A 2,556-nucleotide genomic window follows, 5' to 3' on the forward strand; every position below is an offset into this window, starting at 1 on the left:
TTTTTCCTCCATATTCTCACTCTATCAGACTATATGAGCCATAAAGACTTTATGGGTTAAATATGACTCTCAACAAAAAGGAATAAAGCATTTGATCTCATCTTCTGCTCTCCATGACTTCTGCTTCCTCTGTCTTTAGACTCATAATTATCCAGAATGAAGCTAATTGTCTAAATATTTCGGAATGCCATGGAATTAGACCTCTGTGCGCGTCTTTGATCCGGTAAGTGGAAGCTGCTTGTGTCTTATTGGATGTGACCTCTGAACTCTGACTGCTTGTCACACACATTATTAATATAATTTTTATCACTTGTAGTAAATTAAACTATCAATTCTTGATAGATGTTGACTTGCGTGGTAATTTGCATGTCGTCTCTCTGAAAGATGAGCATAAAGACACAGATAATGTCGATGCAACCCCCCGAGCACGACGACTGCGGCTCCTCTTGATTATAAATGAACATGACCGGTCAGGCTGTGCTGCTGTGGACCTGTTTATGAAGGAAGAAGAGCGAGGAAGGGACATCACGTCGCCTCGCAGGAAAGATGCCGGTGTTCTGATGGAAATCACGCGCCGCATTAGAGTACGAGTCTGGAAACCGCTCACACATACATGCAAACAGAATTAGCACATGCGTGGCCTGCTTTTTTCTGAGACAATGAATGAAATGAATGATGCACTTCCTGAGCGATAGCATTGGTCTCTAATTGAAAAATGAATTAGTTTAATTCATTAAAATGAATTACACACTCAGACACACACACACACACACACACACATTCACACTCACACACTCACAGACACACACACACTCACACATTCACACTCACACACACACACACTCACACACACACACACACACATTCACACTCACACACTCACACACACACACACTCACACACACACACACTCACACACACACACACACATTCACACTCACACACACACACACTCACACACACACACACTCACACACACACACACACAAACCAAAAATGAAAATGTGCTCACTCTCAGGCCAGCGAATGTGTGGATGAGTTTTGTTTCTTCATCAGGTTTGGAGAAATGTAGCATTGCATCAGTGTCTCACTGCAAGTGAATGGGTGCCGTCAGAATGAGAGTCCAAACAGCTGATAAAAACATCACAAGTAATCCACAGCACTCCAGTCCATCAGTGAACATCTGGAGAAGACAAAAGCTGAAACTAATCCAGCATTAAGACGTTTTTAACTAAAACACATGGAGTCCATAATCCATAATAACTCTTCCTCCAGTGAAAAAGTGCATCTGCTGTTGTCTCTCACATCAAAATCCAGCCACATATGTGTTTAGAGCTGTTTAAACGCTGCTTGATCTGTGCAGATTTCTCTCCTGATTCACACCAGAACACTGACTCACTGGAGGAAGAGTTTCTATTTTTAAATGTTTGTATTTTGTTTTAATTTTAATTAAAGTTTAGTCATTTTGTTGGATGCTTTTGTCATCATCATCATCATCATTATTATTTTAAATATGTCTGTTTTATTAAGTTGTAGCTTGTTCAGTTCACGTTATTTCACATGAAAATGAGTAATGTTGCCTCGTTTCAAGTTTTTTATATTTTGTTATTTATTTTCAATATTTTAACATTTTTGTAATTTTGTTGTGTTTTTGTCACTTGTATTAGTTTATGTATATGTCCATATGTGTTTTATTCATTTTTATTTCAGCTTTAGTTTAACTGATGTCATGTTAAACAGTAGAATTCTTGTATTAAAACAATGTTTATTATATATTTATACTGTATAATAAATATATTTATTATTTTATGTATACAATATGTTTTCTATAATTATATAAAATTAATATTATATAATATATATTTTGTATTATGTTATAATTTTATTTATAAATATAACTTTCCTTTTATAGACAAAAACAGTTTTTAACATGTTATTTTGTGTCGTGTATGTTTGAAATCAACATGAGAGTGAGTAAATGATGTTTATTTTATTTCAAGTACTTAAAATGTTTTTTTTTGTGGTTCTACTTTTAGTTACAGAAAATAACTCCAAGCTCCAAGACCTGCAGTGAAACCTCCAGCGGTGACGTTCGCAGAAAATCTAGTTCCTTCGTATTCCAGTTCAGCGTTTCCATCAAAGCTCTTCTCTTCTCTGCTCACTCCCACACTGTTTGTTTTTCCAGCTGGATGCAGGGGTAGGATCCCAGTAAAGGGCCGGAGCGCACAGATCTCCTCCTGTGTAGCCTGACCGATGAGAGCTCATCTCAAAGCGCTTTGATGGCTGTCAGACACAGAAAGCTCTTGAAATGCCGCTATGTGCACAAACATGTCTCTCTCCGATCGCACTTGCCCTTTGACCCGGGAAGCACTCTCGGATCCCCTCCAGCCCTTCCCCCCGATCCTGATCCGCCTCGCAGACACAAAGCTGTCGAGATGGCCTAGATTCAACCCTCAACACACACGGGCGGGACGGAAACATTGAGAAGACATTATATAAGCTTGCTCATCCATGCACAGTCATGCAGTCATGTTGACAAGGGAAAGCGCACCATAC

The 2,556-nt window shown here is 38.7% G+C and overlaps 1 long non-coding RNA gene across 1 annotated transcript in view; it reads left to right on the forward strand.

The window, feature by feature from the left end:
- LOC107570198 (uncharacterized) overlaps positions 1-768 on the forward strand; it is a 5,971-nt gene extending 5,203 nt beyond the window's left edge. The window contains exons 2-3 of the long non-coding RNA XR_001607004.1: positions 140-223; positions 385-768. This is a non-coding gene — a long non-coding RNA (uncharacterized lncRNA). The remainder of the gene's footprint in view (positions 1-139; positions 224-384) is intronic.
- The last annotated feature ends 1,788 nt before the right edge of the window (positions 769-2,556 follow it).

The sequence above is a fragment of the Sinocyclocheilus grahami genome, unplaced genomic scaffold (genome assembly GCF_001515645.1).
Source record: "Sinocyclocheilus grahami isolate Dianchi unplaced genomic scaffold, SAMN03320097.WGS_v1.1 scaffold1425.1, whole genome shotgun sequence".
NCBI lineage: Eukaryota > Metazoa > Chordata > Actinopteri > Cypriniformes > Cyprinidae > Sinocyclocheilus > Sinocyclocheilus grahami.